This window comes from Macaca nemestrina, chromosome 12 (assembly GCF_043159975.1).
Source record: "Macaca nemestrina isolate mMacNem1 chromosome 12, mMacNem.hap1, whole genome shotgun sequence".
Classification (NCBI taxonomy): domain Eukaryota; kingdom Metazoa; phylum Chordata; class Mammalia; order Primates; family Cercopithecidae; genus Macaca; species Macaca nemestrina.
The window spans coordinates 107,700,616-107,723,261 of NC_092136.1; the positions used below are offsets into that span (position 1 = coordinate 107,700,616).

The 22,646-nt window shown below is 38.8% G+C and overlaps 1 long non-coding RNA gene and 1 pseudogene across 1 annotated transcript in view; one reads left to right on the plus strand and one right to left on the minus strand.

The window, feature by feature from the left end:
* The first annotated feature begins 9,602 nt into the window (after window positions 1-9,602).
* The window catches only part of LOC112428834 (uncharacterized), a 69,789-nt gene continuing 56,745 nt past the window's right edge, over window positions 9,603-22,646 (plus strand). The window contains exon 1 of the long non-coding RNA XR_011611041.1: window positions 9,603-9,771. This is a non-coding gene — a long non-coding RNA (uncharacterized lncRNA). The remainder of the gene's footprint in view (window positions 9,772-22,646) is intronic.
* Window positions 14,923-17,538, minus strand: LOC105493662 (sorting nexin-7-like; annotated as a pseudogene).

Genomic DNA, 22,646 nt, shown 5'->3' on the forward strand with positions numbered 1-22,646 from the left:
TAAAGAGATGGTTTTGTCTGCTGTTGAACAGCAAACTATGATTTGCTGTAGATTTTTTTTGAAAAAATGTAAAAATTTACTACAGTAAAAAATAAAATGTTTCTATTACATGAAATTAACAATTCTTAATGTCTTTGTCATATTGCTTCATGTCTTTTTAAATAAAAGCATTAAAATATTATAAATCAAGCTGAGATCTCATTGAACCACCATTCCCATGTCTATCCCCCTTCTTACCTCCCCAGATAAAACAGCTGATACGAGTTTGGGGCATAATCCAAGTTCCTATGATTGATTCCTTTAGACCTAGCATCCAGATTACCTTAATTTAATAAGTAGGTTTCCCTCTTTCTTTCTTCTCTGAAACAGTGTGTGTAAAATAGGTACAGTTGACCCTTGAACGATAAGGGAGTGAGGAACACCAAGCACCTGCACAGTTGAAAAATTACCTATAACTTCTGAGTTCCCTAAAACTTAACTACTAACAGCCTTTCCCATAACTACCATACCTGTACCTTACCTTAACTATCAGAAGACTTACCCATAACATAGTCTGTTGTATAAACAAATTAACCCATATTTTGTATGTTTTATGTATTACATACTGTATTCTTATAATAAAGTAAGTTAGGAAAAAGAAAATGCTATTAAAAAAATCGTAAGAGAGGCCGGGCGCAGTGGCTCACGCCTGTAATCGCAGCACTTTGGGAGGCCGAGGCGGGCGGTTCACAAGGTCAGAAGATCGAGACCATCCTGGCTAACAAGGTGAAACCCCGTCTCTACTAAAAATACAAACAAATTAGCGGGGCGTGGTGGCGGGCGCCTGTAGTCCCAGGTACTCGGGAGGCTGAGGCAGGAGAATGGCGGGAACCTGGGAGGCGGAGCTTGCAGTGAGCGGAGACCGCGCCACTGCACTCCAGCCTGGGCGACAGTGAGACTTCTTCTCAAAAAAAAAAAATAATAATAATAATAAGAGAAAATATATTTACTATTCATTAAGTGGAAGTGGGTCATCATAAAGGTCTTCCTCCTTTTCCTCTTCCTATTGAGTAGGCTGAGAAGGAGGAGGATGAAGAGAGGTTAGTCTTGCTGTCTCAGGAGTGGCAGAGGTGGAAGAAAATTCACATGCAAGTGAACATGAGTTCAAACTCATATTCTTAAAGGATTAACTGTATTATCTATACTTTTTCTTTTGAAGGTTTGCTACAAGTGGCCCATTGAACTATGAGCCTGGTGACCTTTTTGGAGTGTCAGAGGAGATTTTTGACTACTAATTTCATGACTTTTGTATGGTTATAGGTTCTACTTAGTAGGTTTTCTATTTATTCTTGAGTCAATTCTGGCAATTTATTGTATTATTAGAAAACTTTCCATTTAATTTTTTTGCAATTTTATTAATATCACTTTTTATTATATTCTCCTAGACTTTCAATTATTCTCTTACCTATTTTATGCTCCCTCAGTTTAAAACTTTTTATAATAAAACTTTTCAACACACACAAATAGAAGAAATAATATAATGAATCCTAAGTTTCAATAATTAATAAAATTTTGCCTATATTGTTACGCTATTCTTATTCCCCTCACTTTTCTTTTCTTTTCTTTTTCTTTCTCTTTTTCTCTTCCTTTTCTTTCTTTCTTTCTGTCATTATTTCTTCTGGAGTATTTCTGTGGAAATCCCAGAAATAATGATCATTTCATATGCATCTTTAACTGATAACACTTTTTTAATAGAACCACTACACCATTATCATATCTAACAAAATTAACAATAATTCCTGAATTCTATTTAATAGTCAGTCTATATTAAAATTTCCCTGATTGTCTCAAAAGTGTCTCTTTACAGTTTGTCCAAATTAGGATCCAAAGTCCATGTGGTATATTTGGTTAATAAGTCTTTATTTTCTAACAGTTTCCTCTCTTTTTTTATGGCATTTCTTTGTCAGAGAAATATACCTCTATCCTGTATGATGTCCACATTCTGAATTGGAGGCACTGTTTCCCTGTGACATTATTTAACTTGCTCCTCTAGCTTCTGTAGTTTCCACAAAATGCTAGTTAGACCTAAGTTCCTCTAAACTGGTGATTAGATTCAGGTTCAATTTTTTTTTTTTTTTTTTTTTAATAGCAAGAATACTTCGCAGTTGGTGCTGCATACTTCTTATTACAGAAGACTGCGAGGCAGATAATGTCTGGCTCTCCAAGTTATAGTGTTGCTAAGACTGATCAGCAAGTTCTGATCGTTTTAGAAGCCTTTAGTAATTGTTGCCTTGATCTATTATTTAATGGGGATTGCAAACAGGTAACATTAATTCTATCTATACATGTAACATATCTACATATATTCACATAAATTCTTCCCTACAGCACTTCCCTTCATTGAATCTATTTGATTATCCCAAAAATATAGTTCAGATAGGAAGCCAGGATAAATGCTTTATTCTTCCCCTTTGCACATCAATTTGCATATTAATGAGTTGATGTCCTATTAACCTCCAGTGGTTACCAGTGAGGATTTCTTAATACCTTTATGAACTAGAGGATTTTTATTACTGATGTTTCAACCAATAACCACTGATTAATTCTTTCTACTGTTCAAATTTGTTCCATCTTAGGCCAGTGGCACCTTAAAGATGGCTTTTATGTCCTCCTTTTGAAATGACTCCTTCTAGAAATTATCCATTTTGTGAAAGGCCCCTGATTCCTTTCAGTGAGAAATGGCATTTGGAGAGTACCATCTGGATACTAGGGGTGGTTGTTGCTACTGGATTGTCATTGTTTGTAAGTCTTTTCCTTCCTAGTATTATTTCATTTTACTTTCTTTTTTGTTTCCTTCTTAATGAGTCTTCCTGTTTATTTTTATTTATTTTATTTTATTTATTTTTTGTTTTTTGAGATGGAGTCTCACAGTCACCCAGGCTGGAGCACAGTGGCATGATCTCAGCTCACTGTGACCTCCATCTCCCAGGTTCAAGCGATTCTCCTGCCTCAGCCTCCCAAGTAGCTGGGATTACAGGAGCCTGCTACCATGCCTGGCTAATTTTTGTATTTTTAGTAGAGACGGGGTTTCACCATGTTGGCCAGGCTGGTCTCGAACTCCTGACCTCAGGTGATCCACCAGACTCGGCCTCCCAAGGTGCTGGGATTACAAGCATGAGCCACCGCACCTGGCCAAGTCTTGCTGTTTATTATTGTGTTTTCTATTCAATTAATTTCTCTTTTTACATTTATCATTTACTTCCTTCTATTTTCTTTGGGTTTATTCTTTGTCCGGTTTCTAGCTTCTTTATTTAAATGCCTGGAGTTTTTTCTTTCTTTTCCTCTTTCTTTTCCAAGTATACGCGCTTGAGGTTATAAATTTCCTACATTCTAATTTAGCTGCTCTCGGTATGTTTCAGTATGGTAGCACTCTTGGTATGTCATCTTTAAATATTACATCTTTTTCATTTGGACTTCCTTTTTAATCACAAATTATTTACACGGGAGTATTTTTAGCCTGTTTCGGTTTTATTTCAAATATATAAACATTTTGGTTCTTTTTTATTATTTAGGTCTAATTTTATTTACTCATTTGCCAAGAATGTGTTCTAGTTGGTATGAATTATTATAGTTTTATGAAACTGTATTTGGGGCATAATATGGAATAAATCTATGTAAATCTTCTCTGTACTTGAAAAGAATGTGTATTCTCTGATGATCAAAACTAAGATTTAGTGCATATCCATTAGAGCAAACTTTCTATTCGTATTTCTCAAATCTCCAATACTTTTACTAATTTTTATCTGTTTGATTGATCTATTTCTGTGCAAGGTATATTAAACTCTACCAAAGTGACTGGATTTATATATTTTTCTTGTAATTTGGAATATTTTAATTTATATTTTTGAGTCTTTCTGGTTATATTTCCGTATTTCTGATGAGATTTTTTTTCCAATTTAAGAATTTTTTTCCTGTTATTCAATATTTTTCATTGTATTCTGTATTATCTTGTTTAAATAATGTTGTACTAGCTGTCTTTTGATTAATATTCACCTGATAATTTTTAAATCCCTTTATTTTTGACATTTCTATATAGTTTACTTTTATAAGTATCTCTATAAGTTGCACATATCTACATTTTTAAGATTCAATCTTAGTGTTTATATTCAAATGAGTAGATTCAGCCTATTAGTATTTATTGGATTGTTATGAAACATTTCTAACATCTTATTTTGCATTTTCTATTTGCCACATTGTTCTTCCTTTTCTTTGCTGTCTGGTCTCATAAAGTTGGTTTTGTTGTTATTTTTGTTTGTCTGATTTGTCTTTTCATTTTTTTCCCCTCCTTTGAGTCTATATAGAAGCTATATATTCTATGTTTTTTGAAAGATTGTTATTATTTAATTAACATTTATTTATTGAGATATTTTCTGAATGTATTGTCATACCCAGGATTCTCACATTCTACTTCTTCCTTCTGAGTTCATTTTTGTTCTTGCCAAAGTTCATCTTTTAATAATTCTTTCATTAAGAGTATGTAGTAAGCCTTTTTAGTCCTCATATACTTGAATATGTGCTTTCTTCAGACTTCTCTCTTCACTGATATTTTTCTGACTATTAAATTTCATTCACACTAACTTCCCCTCGCTACGTTGAAGCAATGGCTCCGTTGTTCTCTGGCTTCCATTTCTGTGGCGGAGAAGTTTGCTGCTGATCTGATTGATGTATCGTTGTAGATGATCTGTCCTTTCTTGCTAGTGACTTCTAAGACTTTAACTTATTTGTATGACTTTGTATCTCATTCTATCTCTCTTCCATATTTCCCAAATCCTCTTTCATTTTCCACATCTTTATTTATCTCTACATCCCGAGAAATTTTTCTGTTCTATCTTCTAATTCATTTTCTCTTTGACTCTTTTAAAATTACTATTTAGCCCACCCATTATATTTTTAAATTTTGTGACTATATTTTATTTTCAAGATTTCCCATAGTTTTCTTTCATAGCTTCCTCTTCTGCTTTCATAAATACTTAGTCTTGTTTTATGGATAATAAATTTGCTTTGGAGGGCTTTTATTGCAGAGGGGTTGATAATTTTAAACTTCATGTCCTCCTTTTTTTTTTTTATTTTGGGGAGGTTGACAGTTTTCAACTTCATGCCCCTTTCAGATTATTCTATTAGCCCTCTTTCCTTGGCTATGAATTTTCTTATTTATAGATTCTATTGACTACTTTTCATGACACTGAGCTTCCTTGTATTCTTTTGGTTTGAGAGTTCATCCTCAGTGAAGGGTTTCTCCTATATTTTGCCTCACCAGTTATCTGTTCTCAAACCAAGTCATACACTATAATCTTGCCTTTGGATTCCCACCTATTCAGGCAACCCAATTACAACCAAGTATATTATACAAACTCAAATTCCAGTCTCATGCAGAAACGTCTGTTTCAGCTACCAGGCTTGAACAGAGGTATTAGGTCGGTGGAAAAGTAATTGCAGTTTTTACAATTAAAAGTAATTGTTTTTTTCAATTAAAAGTAATAAGTTGGCTGGGCATGGTGGCTCACGCCTGTAATTCCAGCACTTTGGGAGGCCAAGGTGAGTAGATCACTTGAGGTCAGGAGTTCAAGACCAGCCCTGCCAACATGGTGAAACTTCATTTCTTCTAAAAAAAAAAAAAAAAAAAAAAAAAGCCAGACATGGTGGCAGACACCTGTAATCTTAGCTACTTGGGAGGTTGAGGCAGGAGAATCACTTGAACCCAGGAGGTGGAGGTTGCAGTGAGCCAAGATAGCACCACTGCCTTCCAGCCTGGGCAACAGAGTGAGACTCATCTCAAAAAAAAGGAAAAAAAAAAAAAAGTAATAGGTTTCCAATGATAGGTAAATTTATTTCAGATTTATTTCAGCTGCCTTTTTTTTTTTTTTTTTTTTTTTTGAGATGGAGTTTCACTCTTGTTGCCCAGGCTGGAATGCAATGGCGTGATCTCGGCTCACTGCAACCTCCACCTCCCGGATTCAAGTGATTCCCCTGCCTCAGCCTCCCAAGTAGCTGGAATTACAGGCATGCACCACCAAGCCAGGCTAATTTTCTAGTTTTAGTAGAGACTGGGTTTCTCCATGTTGGTCAGGCTGGTCTCAGACTCCCGACCTCAGGTGATCCGCCTGCCTCAGCCTCCCAAAGTGCTGGGATTACAGGTGTGAACCACTACAACCGGCCTCAGTTGCCTTTTAAACACAGGACATGTTTGATATTTGAAAGCAAAGAAAATAGCTCTTTGTCTCTTGATTGAAAAACCTGATTTCCATTCTCATCAAGTCTGGAGCACATTTAACTCTTGATCTCATGAAGGCACTGATGTTTGTTCTGTCTTCATTCCCAGCTTCCCAAGAACTGTGGATCTTCAGGTTCTACTATCTCTGTAGTTTCTCTCTCTAAATGTGTCTATGGTGGGTTTTTTGCAATTGTTTTTTAGTGTGATTGTATATATTGTTTAATATTTTATCTCTCATTTCTATATGTGTAGGACGGAAGGTGGAGATTTCTGCATATACTCATTCAGTCATGCTGACCAAGTAATTTTACTTTTATTCTTAAAATAAATTATTATTGCAGGAAACAGCAAAATATAATTGTATATGAACTTAAAAATAAGAAAACTCGAATTTGATTCTCTAAACCTGAGGTTGGGATTAGTTTTTTCAACTCTCTTATTACGCTTCATATCATTATATAAATGATCATGAAAATGGCTGTCATCATAGTGACATCCAATATCTTCAAAGTATGTGGCATCTTCAAAGCACTTGAGAATCATAAAATTCCTGTAAGAATAGTTTGTATTATTATCTCTATTTTTCAAATGAGGAAAGATAAATGACCCACACAACTAGTTAAATGATCAACCCAGAACGGAATCTTACCTTGTATAGATAAAAGTAATATTTATGGTCATTTGAAATACAGATTTCAAATCAAGTGTTTATTTCACTACATAAATAATTCCCAATCTTGTAAAAAATATTATTGACAACATGCATACTGACAAAATGGTTGAATAGTTTTAAATGAATTCACATTATATTAAATGCCATAGCATATATAAATATTTGAAAAATAGTAGTAAATATTATGTGTTCAGTCCTTTAAGTTGTGCTTGGTAGGAATAAGGATTCATGAGCCTCTGTAATAACTCCAGGTAACCAGCCATTGATCCCATCTACATCATTCGCGAAACATCCCCAATCTCTTGAAGTTTCATTAACAAGATGACATCATGAAATTCTACCTGAACTTCTCAAAGAATTAGCATAGTCCTGCCATAATTTGATGATAGAGGAATCCAAAATGGATCATTTAATGAGAAGATAGATAGATGATAGATAGATAGATAGATAGATAGATAGATAGATAGATGCTAGATCCTACCAATCTTTTTATAATCCCTAAAAAGCAATTAAACCAAGATATTAAGAAGATTAAAAACTTAGACAAGAATGGAGATCCACCATCCCTCTTCCAAGTCTGATAAATTCTCAATTCTACTAATTACTGAAAAATGTTAGAGAAATGTTTCTTTTTAAAGAAATCTGCCCCTGAACTCATTACTGAAAGGAATACCTTGCTGATAAAAGCTAGCACTTCCTTTTATGAATATTAAACATGGCAATCAGAAATTGAAACATGGCCTTGCTGTCACTTTTGTAAAAAGTAACCGAATAAATTTTCACAAATAATTTGGTGGAGGCAAAATGTAATTACTAGCTAGAACTATCTCCACGCAATATTTTTAATCAAATGGATAGCTCTCTTTTCTCTTTGACAATAAGAGATAACATGCTTTTGTATTATTCATCACAGTAAACATTATTTTATTTGAATAATTAACTTTTTAATTATAAAAGTAGTATATGCAAATTGTGGAAAAGGAGAAAAAGTTAAGGACCAATTAAGCAGAAAATAGCAATGTTAACTATGATTAATATTTGGTCACTTATCTTCCAGTGTTGTATACATTTATGGTTTTCGTGTCTGAGAGCACAATGTCATATACTCAGAACATATAAAGAGTGACATGTCAGGCCTGAATTAGTGAGGGTTATCCTTGCAAAGAGATTGATGGGGAGGAAAGATGTTTCACTACTAGCTTTATCACTTCTAAACAATATTTATGCTTCAGTAAAAATTCAGTACAAATATATAATAGAGAACACTAAAAGGAAAAAATCTGTTCTCTTGTTTTTTTTTGAGATCAAAGTCTCGCTCTAGAGCTCAGGCTGAAGTGTAGTGGCACGATCTTGGCTCACCACAACCTCCACCTCCCGGGCTCAAGCAATTCTCCTGCCTCAGCCTCCTGAGTAGCTGGGACTATAGGCATGCACCACCACACCCAGCTAATTTTTGTATTTTTTTGTACAAACAGGGTTTAACCATGTTGGCCAGGCTGTTCTGAAACTCCTGACCTCAAGTGACCCGCCCACCTCGACCTCCCAAAGTGCTGGGATTACAGGCATGAGCCACCACGGCCAGCCTGTTCTCTTGATTTTTAACTTTGTTTATAATGTTCTTACATTCCTAAATTTGCATAAACTTGTAGAAGCTGTGAGTTGAGAGATTATTTTGTCCAACTTGTATTTTATAGATGAGGAAATTAAGGCCAGGAGAAATTAAATGACTTGACAGCAAGGTCACATCTCTAATGCCTTTGACCTGTATATTATAGGTTAATATTAATTTACTTTGAATGGTTAAAAAGCATGTGCGTTTTATTGATCCACTTCGGCATTAGTCTGGATTCCGCATATGTGTTATTCTCACTCGTTAAGAGATTTTTTTCCAACAGCTAATCCAAACGAATTCCCCCTTGTTATTCCCTTTCATGGCATTCTGTTTTCTTTTATAGCACTTATCACACATTGTAATTATATATTGCTTGTGCTTATATGTTGTTTTCTCCATGACCACACTCTAAGCTCCTTGAAGGCTAACCTTCTACATGTTCTGTCTTCATTATATACCCGGTGCCTAGCATAGTGTCTGGTTTGTAATGCGTGCTCAGTAACGTGGAATTGTTTATACGGTTTCCCTTTTCTGACTGTCTTTGATTGGGCACCCAAGTTACCTCCACTTATTGAGCATTTACTGTCTTCTAGAATTTAGACAATGTAAGAACGTTATATATGTGTATATACTTTAAGCTCATTAATTAGCTACATTATTATCTCTGTTGTACAGATGAAAAATACTGAGGCTGGGAGAGCTTAGGGAAACGTCAAAAGGTCAGAAACCCAGCAAATGACAGACACAGGGTTCAACCTCAGGTGTTATTCCAGAGTCTAAGATCTGAGCTTTTATGCTATCTTCTTGCTAGTTTCCTGGCTTCAGCTGATGTTTGAGATTCAGTAATAGGAACGGTATCTCTTGACCCATAGTTGGAACGTTTTCTGGGCATCTGGATGAATATAACAATAGTAGCAGGCTGAACATGTGTTTCTAATTTTAATCCCTTGATATGGTTTGGCTGTGTCTCCCACCAAATCTCATCTTAAATTGTAGTTCCCATAATCCCCACGTGTCATGGGAGGGACCAGGTGGAGATAAGTGAATCATGGGGGCAGTTTCCCCCATCCTGTTCTCCTGATAGTGAGTTAGTTCTCATGAGATCTGATGGTTTTATAAGGAGCTTCCCTCTTCGCTGGACACTTGTTCTTCTCCCTCCTGCCACCATCTAAGAAGTGCTTTGCTCCTCCTTCACCTTCCACCATGATTTTAAAGCCTCTCCAGCCGTGTGGAACCGTGAGTCCATTAATTTTTTATAAATTACCCAGTCTCAGGTGTGTCTTTATTAGCAGCATGAGAATGGACTAATACATATTAAAATGACAATAGAGGGACTTTTCTTTTTTTTTTTTTTTTTTTTTTTGAGACGGTGTCTCACGCTGTTGCCCAGGCTGGAGTGCAGTGGCGCGATCTCGGCTCACTGCAAGCTCCGCCTCCCGGGTTCCCGCCATTCTCCTGCCTCAGCCTCCTGAGTAGCTGGGACTACAGGCGCCCGCCACCGCGCCCGGCTAATTTTTTTTTTGTATTTTTAGTAGAGACGGGGTTTCACTGTGGTCTCGATCTCCTGACCTTGTGATCCGCCCGCCTCGGCCTCCCAAAGTGCTGGGATTACAGGCTTGAGCCACCGCGCCCGGCCGAGAGGGACTTTTCTTAAAGCATAAAGCCATAAGAACAAGAAGAACTGAAAGGAAAAAGTAACAAAGAAAGGTGTAACTGACTCAGCAAAGCTAAGACAGCTGAATCTTAAACTGGTAGTAGGGAAAGCCCAGCTACCCTGACCTATACTGTTCAAATTGGTGGCAGTGACGAGGAAGAGACAGCGGCTAAAATAAGAACTGGTTGAGAGAGCTTCTAAAAAAATTATTTGGTCCCAAGATTCCTTCCCCCACCTCAACCTTGACACAACCAATAACTGCCCTCCCCCTACCCACGTTTTATTTCCTGGAGAGAGTTTCTGGACTGGAAGACTACAAGCATAGGTGAGGGCAGAAGTATCTTACTGAAAGGGGGATTTTTAAGAATGTATATTCAGTAGGCTGGGTACGGTGACTCACGCCTGTAATCCTAGCAGTTTGGGAGGTCGAGGCCAACAGATCATTTGAGGTCAGGAGTCGGGACCAGCCTGGCCAACATGGTGAAACCCTGTCTCGACTAAAAATACAAAACAAATTAGCCGTGCATGGTGGTGCATGCCTATAAGCCCAGCTACTTAGAAGGCTGAGGCAGGAGAATCGCTTGAGCCCAGGAGGTGGAGGCTTCAGTGAGCCGAGATTGTGCCATTGCACTCCACCCTGGGCGACGGAGTGAGACTCTGTCTCAAAAACAAAAAAAGTGTAAACATGAAATGAATGAGCAAAAGTAAATATGTAAGTAAACATGAGATGAATTTGCAAAAAGATGAAGGTGGTGGGAACAGGAAGAGATAGGAGTGAGTGGAGCACTGCTGTTGTTTGTTGTAAAGGCAACTAGTCTCATTAAACTCTTGCATATATAACTTTAAAAACTACAACAAAATCTTCTTAACATGTAAGGAAAGCTGTGTATAGACTTCTCATTTTCCAACTCTTAGAATCAGGGAATACACGAGCATGTTTATTACATGGGCATACTGTGTGATGCTGACCCAGGCAGGACACACAGTACCCAGTAGGTAGCTTTTCAGTCCTTGTCTCCCTCTCTCTTTCTCATCCCTCTCATTGGCCCCAGCATCTATTGTTCCTGTCTTTATGTCCACGTGTACTCAATGTTTAGCTCTCACTTATAAGTGAGAACATGTGGTATTTGGCCTTCTGTTTCTACATTAGTTTGCTTAAGATAATGGCTGCCAGCTGCATCCATGTTGCTGCAAAGAGCATGGTCTCTTTTTTATGGCTGCATAGTATTCTGTGGTATACATGTACCATTTTTTTTTTTTGTCCAGTCCACCATGGATGGACACCTAAGTTGAATCCATGTCTACTATTGTGAATAGTGCTGTGATGAATACATGGGTGCATGTGTCCTTTTGATAGAATGATTTGTTTTTCCTTTGTGTATACACCCAGTAATGGGATTGCTGGGTCAAATAGCAGTTCAACTCTTGGTTCTTTCAGTAATCTCCAAACTCCTCTCCACACTGGCTGGACTAATTTATATTCCCACCAGCAGCGTATAAGTGTTTAGTCAGTGTAGAAGTTTTTCAGTTCTTGTCTCCCTTTCTCTTTCTCATCCCTCTCATTGACCCCAGTGTCTATTGTTCCTGTCTTTATGTCCACGTGTACTCAATGTTCACTCTCACTTATAAGTGAGAACATGTGGTATTGGCTTTCTGTTTCTGCATTAGTTCGTTTAGGATAATGGCCTCCAGCTGCATCCATGTTACTGCAAAGAACATGGTCTTATAAGTGTCTTCTTTTCTTCATAGCCTCACCAACATCTGTTATTTTTTGACTTGTTTTTAACAAGTCATTCTGACTGGTATGAGATGAAATCTCATTGTGGTTTTGATTTGCATTTCTCTGATGATTAGTATTGATGAGCATTTTTTCATGTTTTTGGCTGCTTGTATGTCTGCTTTTGAGAAGTGCCTGTTCCTGTCCTTTTCCCACTTTTTAATGGTGTTGGTTTTTGCTTGTTCCTTATAGGTTTTTTCAGTTCCTTATAGGTTATGGATATTAGACCTTTGCTGGATGCAGTTCACCAATATTTTCCCCCATTATGTAGGTTGTCCACTGTTGATAGTTTCTTTTGCTGTGCAGAAGCTTTTTAATTTAATTACATCCCACTTGTCAATTTTTGGTTTTGATGCAATTGCCTTTGAGGACTTAGCCATAAATTCTTTATCAAAGCCAATATCAAGAAGGATATTTCCTAGGTTTTCTTCTAGGATTTTTACAGTTTTAGGTCTTACTTTTTAGTCTTTAATTCATCTTGAGTTGATTTTTGTATATGATGATAGGTAGGGGTCCAGTTTCATTCTTCTGCATATAGATAACCAGTTATCCCAGCACCATTTAGTCAACGGGGAGTCTTTCCCCATTACTTATTTTTGTTCACTTTTTTGAAGATCAGATGGTTGTAGGTGTGTGGCCTTATTTCTGGATTCTCTATTCTGTTCCATTGGTGTATGTGTCTGTTTTTGTGCCACTATCATGCTGTTTTGGTTATTATGGCCTTGTAATATAGTTTGAAATCAGATATGGGATGCCTTCTGATTTGTTACTTTTGTTTAGGACTACTTAGGCTATTGAGGCTCTTTTCTGGTATCAAATGAATTGCAGCATAGTTTTTTCTAATTCTATGAAAAATGATGCTGGTAGTTTGATATGAATAGTGTTGAACTGCAAATTGTTTTGGGCAGTATAGCCATCTTACCCATATTGATTCTTCCAATCCATGAGTATGGAATATCTTTCCATTTATTTGCCATCTCTGATTTCTTTCAGCAGTGTTTTATAGTTCTCCTTGTAGAGATATTTCACCTTCTTGGTTAGCTGTATCCCTAGGTATTTTATTCTTTTTGTGGCTATTGTAAATGGGATCACATTCTTGATTTGGCTCTGAGCTTGAACGCTCTTGACATTGATTTTGTATCCTGAAACTTCACTGAAGTCGTTTATCAGTTCTAGGAGCCTTTTAGTAAAGTTGTAAGGGTTTTCTAGGTATAGAATCATATCATCAGTGAAGACAGATAGTTTGACTTCTTCTTTTCCTGTTTAAATGCCTTTTATTTCTTTCTCTTGCCTGACTGCTTGGTTAGGACTTCCAGCACTATGTTGAATTAGAGTAGCGAGAGTGGGCAGGGCGCGGTGGCTCACGCCTGTAATCCCAGCACTTAGGGAGGCCGAGACGGGCGGATCACGAGGTCAGGAGATCGAGACCAGCCTGACTAACACGGTGAAACCCCGTCTCTACAAAAAAAAAAATACAAAAAACTATCCAGGCGAGGTGGCGGGCGCCTGTAGTCCCAGTTACTCGGGAGGCTGAGGCAGGAGAATGGCGTGAACCTGGGAGGCGGAGCTTGCAGTGAGCTGAGATCCGGCCACTGCACTCCAGCCTGGGTGACAGAGCGAGACTCTGTCTCAAAAAAAAAAAAAAAAAAAAAAGAGTAGCAAGAGTGGGCATCCATGTCTTGTTCCAGTTCTCAAGGGGAATGTTTCCAGTATTTGCCCATTGAGTATAAGGTTGAGGGTGAGTTTGTCATATATGGCTCTTATTATTTTGAGATATGTTCCTTTGCTGCCTAGTTTGTTGAGGGTTAGTACCATAAAGGGATGTTGTATTATTTCAAAAGCTTTCTCTGTATCTATTGAGATGATCATATGGTTTTTGTTTTTAGTTATGGTTATGTGGCAGATCATGTATATTGATTTGTGTATTTTGCATCAACTTTGCATCCCAGGAATAAAGCCTACTTGATCATGATAAATGAACTTTTTGATGTGCTGCTGGATTCAGTTTGCTAATGTTTTGTTGAGGATTGTTGCGTCTATGTTTATCAGGGATATTGGCCTAAAGTTTTGTTTTTTCACGTGTCTCTGCCAGGTTTTGGTATCAAGATGATGCTGGCATCATAGATGAGTTGGGAAGGAGTTTTTCCTCCTTGATGTTTTGGAATATTTTCCGTAGGGTTGGTACCAGGTCTTATTTGTATGTCTGGCAGAATTTGGCTGTCAATCTCTCTGATCCAGGGCTTTTTTTGCTGGTAGGTTTTTTATTACTGATTCAACCTCAGGACTCATTAGTGATCTATTCAGGTTTTCTTTGTCTTCCTGGACCAATCTTGGGAGCTTGTGTGTTCATAGGAATTTATCCATTTCCTATAGATTTTCTAATTTCTGTGCATAAAGGCTTTCCTAATAGTCTCTGAGAGTCTTTTGTGTTTCTGTGGGATCAGCTGAATGTCACATTTGTCATTTCTGATTGTGATTATTAGCATCTTCTCTCTTTTTTCTTTGTTAATCTAGGTGGTGGTCTATTGATCTTGTTTATTATTTCAAGGCACCAACTTGTGGTTACCTTGATCTTTTTTTCATATTAAACATTTTATTAAACTGAGTCCTTACAACATATTTAAAATATCATGTTCCACAGTCAAATATTTAACAAAAAAATCTATATACAGTTATTGGCATACAAATTTAAGAACATAATTAAAACCAAGCTAAATCTCTCTCTCTCTGTATCTACATATATATGTATAGATGTATATCCATACAAATAGATATATAGATATATCTTCAAATTCATATCAATGAACTGGAGTACCTGAGGTTTCAAGTTGTTGGTTTTTCCAGATAGTATAAAACATTTTTCATGCACTTGATAAAGGACATGGCAGATCCAGAAAGAATAACTTTGGTTGATAAATGCTGTCTCCCAAAGATTAAACAGAAGTCCTCAGTGGAATTAAGGTTTATCTTCAGAGGCGTCTTCCAAGTGGAGGTTGGTGATGTAAGGAATGGTTCCCATGTAGCAAGGTACTGTTCATAATAGTGGATACTCTCCTCAGCCATATCTGTAAATGCTAACTGGATATCATTTTGAATATTTTGTTGCCATCTTTCCCATTATGCTTTCAGGGCATTATTAGCATATTCCACTTCATCTTCAAGTTTTCCAATCTCCTCTGTAAGCAGATCACTATCTGCCTTTTTATAGGTCAAAGCTTCAACTTTGGGACCCAGTTCTGCTGTGTTTGGTCTCTTCTTTTCATAACACCCACTAATATTTCACTACAAAGCACGTACCCATGTACAAGAAGAAGCAGGGCCTCTGAGAGTCCAAACATCCATTTTTCAGTGGCCTTACAGCATCTGTCAATGCAGCTGACAACATCTTTTAGATTATCAACCAGATCCTCTTCTGACACTGACCAAAGAATATGAATTGGACCATATTCTTTCATTTCATCAAAATATTCCCTTCCTTGAAAATTCTGAGAAATTTTATCTATCAAATTTGTTTTCTGGCTAAAAATTTTAATAGTTATACATTTCCATGAACTCTCCCGGGTGGTTTTTTTGTTTGTTTGTTTTTGGTCTTTTAATTGGGGCTTTTAGCTGGGTACAGTGGCTCACACCTGTAATCCCAGCATTTTGGGAGGCTGAGGAGGGCGGATCATGAGGTCAGGAGATCGAGACCATCCTGGCTAACTTGGTGAAACCCCGTCTCTACTAAAAATACAAAAAAAAAAAAAAAATTAGCCAGGCATGGTGGCAGGCACCTGTAGTCCCAGCTACTTGGGAGGCTGAGGCAGGAGAATGGCATGAACCTGGGAGGCAGAGCTTGCAGTGAGCTGAGATCGCACCACTGCACTCCAGCATGGGCAACAGAGTGAGACTCTGTCTCAAAAAATAAATAAGTAAAATAAAATTTAAAAATAAAAAATAAATTAATTGGGGCTTTTAGCCCATTTACATTTAAGGTTAATTTTTGTTTGTTTGTTTTTTATACTTTAAGTTCTAGAGTACATGTGCACAACGTGCACGTTTGTCACATATGTATACATGTGCCATGTTGGTGTGCTGCACCCATTAACTCATCATTTACGTTAGGTATTTCTCTTAACGCTATCCCTCCCCGCTCCTCCCACCCCACAACAGGCCCCTGTGTGTGATACTCCCCACCCTGTGATGTTCCCCGCCCTGTGTCCAAGTGTTCTCATTGTTCAGTTCCCACCTATGAGTGAGAATATGCAGTGTTTGGTTTTCTGTCCTTGTGATAGTTTGCTCAGAATGATGGTTTCCAGCTTCATCCATGTCCCTACAAAGGACATGAACTCATCCTTTTTTATGGCTGCATAGTATTCCATGGTGTATATATGCACATTTACTTAATCCAGTCTATCACTGATAGGCATTTGGGTTGGTTGCAAGTCTTTGCTATTGTGAATAGTGCTGCAATAAACATACATGTGCATGTGTCTTTAAAGTAACATGATTTATAATCCTTTGGGTATATACCCAGTAATGGGATCACTGGGTCAAATGGTATTTCTAGTTCTACATAGTTGAGGAATCGCCACACTGTCTTCCACAATGGTTGGACTAGTTTACACTCCCACCAACAGAGTAAAAGTGTTCCAATTTTTCCACATCCTCTCCAGCACCTGGTGTTTCCTGACTTTTTAATGATCGCCATTCTAACTGGTGTGAGATGGTATCTCATTGTGGTTTTGATTTGCATTTCTCTGATGATCAGTGATGATGAGCATGTTTTCATGTGTCTGTTGGCTGCATAAATGTCGTCTTTTGAGAGGTGTCTGTTCATATCCTTCACCTACTTTTTGATGGGGTTGTTTGATTTTTTCTTGTAATTTTAAGTTATTTGTAGATTCTGGATATTAGCCCTTTGTCACATGGGTAGATTGCAAAAATTTTCTCCCATTCTGTAGGTTGCCTGTTCACTCTGATGGTAGTTTCTTTTGCTGTGCAGAAGCTCTTTAGTTTAATTAGATTTCTGGGTGGTTTTTAATTCCTCTCATTGAGGATGCAACAGCTCTGACTGTTGGCCCCATCCTGCTTAGCAATCCAGGACCCTGCTGCTTGTGAGAAGAGAGTTCCCAAGCTTGTGCAGTGAGAAAAATTTTGAAGTCTTCATTAAATGTTAAAGTTGGATGATCAGCAATTAGCTCAAAAATTTATGCAAAGCCTTCCTGCATGTCTCAATGAACTCATCATTAAAGCGTTCCACCATTCCTTTTACTATAAATTTTTCTGGCAATGGTGGAATAATCAGAGTGGGGTGTGCTTCTTAAAGTTTTCCCTTTGACCAAAGGAAATCTTGATACCATCTCCTAACTTTAAATTCACTGGAGTCAAATTCTGCACAAGATGTCTTAGTAATAATCGTATACGTGATGAGAGTTTCTATTGTAGTAACATGACTTTCAGGTTCATCAACTATGATGAAGAATTCCTTTAAATCTTGTTCATCTTCAAACTTGATTTGGTTTATCATTGATAAAGGGGATGTTGGCATCATAGTGCTGAAGGAATTCATGTCCATCAATGAGGCATCATTGCTGAACACCTCCAGGTCATCCTCGTCCAGATCTAGCACCTCTGCCTGCAGCAGGGTGGAAGAGCCTCTGCTGCCCAAGAAGCGGGCACTGGAGGCCCAAGGAGCGCACCTGAGATGCCCGGCGCTTGCTCTCCTAAACTGACCTTTTGTATGGATTTTCACATTTCAATTTCATTGAGTTCTCCAATTTTACTTCTTTTCTTCGGCTAGATTTTGGGTTGATTTATCCTCTTTTTTCTAGTTCCTTTAGGTGACATGTTAGATTGTTAATTTGAGATTTTCTAACTTGATGTAGGTGCTTGGCCCTATATACTTCACTCTCAACACTGCTTTAGCTGCATCCAAAAGATTTTGGTATGTTGGGTCTCTACTTTTATTGATTTAAAAGAATTTTTTGATTTGTGTCTTGATTTCATTGTACACCCAAAAGTCATTCAGGAGCAAGTTGCTTCATTTCCAGGCAATTGTGTGGTTTTGAGATATCTTCCTGGTATTGATTTATATTTTTATTGCCCTGTGGTCCTAAAATGTGCTTAGTATGATTTTGATATTTTTTAATTTATTGAGACTTGCTTTATGGTTGAGCATGTGGCCAAACTTAGAATATGTTTTGTGTGCAGATGAGAAGAATGTATGTTCTGTAGCTGTTGGGTGGAGTATTCTGTAGATGTCTATTTAGGTCCAATTGGTTGAGTGTCAAGTGTAAGTCCAGAATTTGTTAGTTTTCTGCCACATGATCTAACACTGTCAGTAAGGTGTTGAAGTCTCCCACTATTATTGTGTGGCTCTCTAATCCTTTTCATAGGTCAAGAACTTGTTTTATGAATCTGGGTGTTCCAATAGTGGGTGCATATATATTTAGAATAATTAAGCCTTCTTGTTCAAATGAACCCTTTATTATTATGTAATGCCCTTCTTTGTCCTCTTGACTATTGTTGGTTTAGAGTCTGTTTCATCTCATGTAAGAATAGCGACTCTTACCTTCTTTTGTTTTCCATTTGCATGATAGATCTTTCTCCTGCCCTTTACTTTGAGCTTGTGGGTATCATTATGTGTGAGATGAGTCTCTTGAAGATGAAAGATAATTGGATGCTGTCTTCTTATCTAACTTGCTACTCTATGCCTTTTAAGTGGGGTGTTCAGATCATTTACATTCAAGGTTAATACTGATATGTGAGATTTTGATACTGTCATCGTGTTGTTAGCTGGTTGTTTTGTATACTTGATTGTGTAGTTGATTCATAGTGTTGACGGACTACGAGCTTAAGTGTTTCTGTGGTAGCAGGTATTGTTCTTTTGTTTCCATGATTAGCACTCCCTTAAAGACTTCTTATAGGCCTGGTCTAGCAGTAATGAATTCCCTTTGTGTTTGCTTGTCTGAAAAGGACTTTATTTCTCCTTTGTTTATGAAGCTTAGTTTGGCAGGATACAAAATTCTTGGTTGGAGATGCTTTTTTTTTTTAAGGATACTGCAATTAGGTCCCCAATCCTTTCTGGTTGTAAGATTTCTGCTGAGAGGTCCACTGCTAGCCTGATGGAGTTCCCTTTGTAAGTGACCTGACCCTTTTCTCTAGCTGCCTTTAAGATTTTTTTCTTTCATGTTGACCTTGTGTCTCGGGGCTGGTCACCTTGTATAGTATCTCACAGTGGTTCTCTGTATTTGTTGTATTTGCAATCTCTCTAGTGGGATTGGAGACATTTTTGTGGATTACATCCTCTAATGTGTTTTCTAAGTTGCTTACTCTCTCTTCTTCCTTCTCAGGAATGTCAATGAGTCATAGATTTGGTCTCTACAAAATCCCATATTTCTTGGATATTTTGTTCATTTTCTTAAATTGTTCTTTTTATTTTTTGTCTGACTGAGTTGATTTGAAGAACTGATCTTCATGCTCTGAGATTCTTCAGCTTAGTCTATTCTGTTGTTAATGCTAATGGTATTATGGAATTCTTGTGGTGAATTTTTTAATTCCAGAAGTTCAGTTTAGTTCTTTCTTAAAATGGCTATTTCATCTTTCATCTATTGTGTTATTTTACTAGATTCCTTGAATTCCTTGGATTGGATTTCAACTTTCTCCTGAACCTTAATGAGCTTCCTTGCCATCCAGATTCTGAATTCTATGTCTGTCATTTCAGTCATTTCACTCTGATTAGGAACTATTGCTGGAGAGCTAATGCACTCATTTGGAGGTAAGGGGACATTATAACTTTTTGGAATGCCAGAGTTCTTACTGCTGAGTCTTTCTCATCTAAGAGGACTGGTGTTCCTTTGTCTTTTTGGATTTGCTGTCATTTGGATGTTGTTTTTATATACTTCATTTCCCTTGAGGGTTCTGTGGTGTAAGTTGAGTATAGTCAATCGGCTTTGTTTCTGGGTGTTTTCAGAGAGCCAAGACTCTGTGCAAGATCTTTATTTGTGGCTAGATTCTTGCCCTGTGTTTCACAGATGATGTATATTGGAAGAATATTTTTGATGTTGTAACTTGGGCTGTCATCCAGTAGAAGGTGCTTAAGAGTAATGGCCAACAGATAAGCTCTTATTTAGCTGAGTAGCTCTTCCGTATTTCAGTGGGTTTACTGCAGTGCTCTGTGGTGGGGAGGGAAGAGAGATGACTTCCCCACCAGGTTCATTCCCCTGCCTTAGGGGAGCTCCCTCCTAACACTGGCACCATGCCAACGTTGCCTTCATTAGGTGTTCCAGGCCACAGGGCTCCTTCAGGCAGAGGCTTTGGCTGCCAGACAGGCCTCACCCTTCCTAGACTGGCACTTTGGAGGGAGGCATACGCCACTCCTGCACTGTCCAGGAACCCTCTTTTACTCCTCTCAGTGTTCTGAGTGTGCAGGCTCCTCTCCCACTTAATCACTGGCCACAGATCTCAGCCTGCCACTTCTGAGCTATGTGCTGCAACCCAGGGGCATTGGGATCTGGCCTGCGGCTTTGTCCTCTGCGTTGGGCCCTGGTTGTGCTGGGGAAGCTGGAGTGCTCTAGGCCAGCGAAGAAAATACTCTGCCTGGGCAGTGGAGGCCGTGCTGTGTACCTGCTCTTGCAGGAGTGGCAAGGCAGGGCCTTGGGAGGGGCCAGGGGACAGAGGAGATGCAGAACAGATGTGCCCCGGTCCCACAGAAAAGATGGCCCCACTCTCTCCTGGCCCAGCAGCCAGCCAAGGTTAGAGCTACTCAGAGGAAGACAGAGAATCTTGTGGGATGGGTGCCTGTGGCCACATTTTGCTGCAGTTGCCCCATGTGCAAAACCTCCTTGGCTCTGCACAGCCTGGAGCGCTGTTTCTGCCTACTCTCCAGGCAGGTTCCCTTGGCAATTCAAACATCTGTGGGAGTCATGGGACTTCTTGTAGCTAATATCTGAGAGGTCCATGGTGAGAGTGGGTTACCCCGCCATCACTTCACTCACCCTTCCTTAGGAGCTATTCAGGCCCGGGAACCAGTCCTGGTGCTCTGCAATCCTGTGCAGGGTTCCCAGCTTCCTCCCTCTTCAGCCTCAGTATCTGCCTCACCTCTCTATTACTCTGTGTTTTCTCTCTAAAGATCCATCCTAAGGATGTTGGTTTACTCAATATTTTGGTCTCTCTCACTGGGAGATGCTCCCTGGCTGCGTCTGTTGGCCATCTTGTCACCTCCATCCAACTTTTTTTTTTTTAAGATGGAGTTTCACTCTTGTCACCCAGGCTGGAGTGCAGTGGCACGATCTCCAGTCACTGCAACCTCCACCTGCTGGGTTCAAGCGACTCCTCAGCCTCAGCCTCCCAAGTAGCTGGGATTACATGCGCTGCCACCATGCCCGGCTAATTGCTGTATTTTTAGTAGAGATGGGTTTCACCATGTTGGCCAGGCTGGTCTCAAACTCCTGACCTCAGGTGATCCACCTGCCTTGGCCTCCCAAAGTGCTGGGATTACAGGCATGAGCCATTGTGCCCGGCCCATCCAATATTTTTAAATGATAAAATATATTCTCAACTCCCCTTCTTTCTTCTCTCTTTCTCTCTTTAAAGTTGTAAATCTTACTTTAGTCCCTACAGCCACTCGCCTGGAGAAGGTTTGTTTAAAATACCAAATTAACCAGTAGCAGTGGCTCACACCTGTAATTCCAGCACTTTGGGTGGCCGAGGCGGGTGGATCACTTGAAGCCAGGAGTTCGAGACCAGCCTGGCCAACATGGTGAAACCCCATCTCTACTAAAAATACAAAAATTAGCCAGGCATGGTGGCAGGTGCCTGTAATCCCAGCTATTAGAAAGGCTGAGGCATGAGAATTGCTTGAACCTGGGAGGCAGAGGTTATGGTGAGCCAAGGTCATGCCACCACACTACAGCCTCTGTGACAAAGTAAACCCTGTCTCAGAAACAAAATTCCAAGTTGACTTAGATAAGTAAGCAGAACACAAACAGGAAAGAAGTTCATTTCCTTTCTACCATTCCATATGAATCAGTCAAAAACTTGCTGGAAGTGGAAATTCAGTTTTGCCATAAAAGGGCCCCTTTAATGATTTAACTTTCACCTCTATGTAACTCTGTATTTCTTTCTACTGATTTCTCCATAAAAGCTCTGCATAATGGTGTGGGTTGATTTATGAGACTTTCTCCAGCCTTTATTCCACTTTTATTTTTCCTTACTTTGTTATTTCCCCTGGCAAATGCCAGTGTTAGTATTTGACCCATACAAGGGGTGTTCAGCCAAAGACAGTCCTCAGTCAAATTGTGGCCTGAGACAGATGGTGAAGCCAGCTGGTGCTTTGGGGCAGTCAGATTACATTTCCAAGGCGTTCTCGTGTAACAGCTGTGTGCCTTTGATCAAAACATTGAGAAAAAACCTTTCACGTCTCCCTTAGCACAAAAACAGCCAGGACCCTGTTTTTCTGGATCAAAGAGAGGCATGCCAGATACTCCATAGGACTTCATATGCATTAAATACCAACATTCTCAGAAGAGCTGTAGAGGCCCAGGATGACAGGGGTCACTACAGAAAGAGAACCTCTGCAGGAGGTGAGGAGGGGCTCCACCAGGGCAGATTCCCTTTGTATCTGTTGTACCCTTAGCACCTACAACAGTACTTGGAGCAATGTAGAAGCTCACTAAACATTTTTTGAATTATTAAATA